Source organism: Geotrypetes seraphini, chromosome 4, assembly GCF_902459505.1.
Source record: "Geotrypetes seraphini chromosome 4, aGeoSer1.1, whole genome shotgun sequence".
Lineage (NCBI taxonomy): Eukaryota > Metazoa > Chordata > Amphibia > Gymnophiona > Dermophiidae > Geotrypetes > Geotrypetes seraphini.
Window position 1 is genome coordinate 244,286,932 of NC_047087.1, and position 918 is coordinate 244,287,849.

The 918-nt window shown below is 44.4% G+C and overlaps 1 non-coding gene across 1 annotated transcript; it reads right to left on the reverse strand.

Moving 5' to 3' along the window:
- Positions 1-614: 614 nt before the first annotated feature.
- TRNAC-GCA lies at positions 615-686 on the reverse strand. The gene has a single exon. It is a non-coding gene; the product is annotated as a tRNA-Cys (tRNA).
- Positions 687-918: the final 232 nt, after the last annotated feature.

Consider the following 918-nt stretch of genomic DNA (forward strand, 5'->3'; position numbering starts at 1 on the left):
CCAATATACAACCAATCCCAAATTTGCCAATCTTAGAATTCCATCAAATCTGTGTCCTTGTTCCCAGCATCCCCTTGTCCCCAGTATCTACCCTTCTGCCTCCTTCTCCCCTTCACAGGCACCCACCAATCTACTTCCTTCTCCATATCTACTGATTTTGCCTTTCCTCCTTCTTACCCCAGTATCTATCTCTATGTTCACCCTCTTCACCTTCCTTTAGATATGAGTATTCTCTTGATTTAATCTGTCCCCTCCATAATATTTGTTCTCCTTTTTCTCGCTACCCAACCTAGCATTTGCCTTTTCTCCCACCCTCCCCCTAGCATCTCCAACATATGTAAGCCCCCTTATCCTAGCCCCAGCCTCAGCCATTTATCAGTCCCAGGCCTCTAGCCCCACTGTTGGCAGATATTGAAGGTCTGTTCATTAAAACACCTTGGAGAGAAGTCTAAGAATATAAGAATGGCCTTACTGGGTCAGACCAATGGTCTATCAAGCCCAGTAGCCCATTCTCATGGTGGCCAATCCAGGTCACTAGTACCTGGCCAAAACCAATAATTTAAAGGGTCTTGGTTCCCAGAGGTTATGGATAAAGGACAACTCATTTGTGTGCAAGGGGGCACCTGGATTTGAACCAGGGACCTCTTGATCTGCAGTCAAATGCTCTACTACTAAGCTATGCCTCTACTCAAATGCTCTACCACCACAACCGGAGCTAAAATCAATAGCGTGGCATTGTAAAGGCGGGGGTAAATCTATATTCATAGATATCCCATGCATACCCCTAATATATAGATTCTATCCATGCCTTCAGAGCACCACCCTATCCCCTCAAATACCTTTCTTAACGCCATGAAAAGTATATACATTTTGAAACTGCACAGATACTTTCAAGTGACTGAAAATCCGCAAATCTAC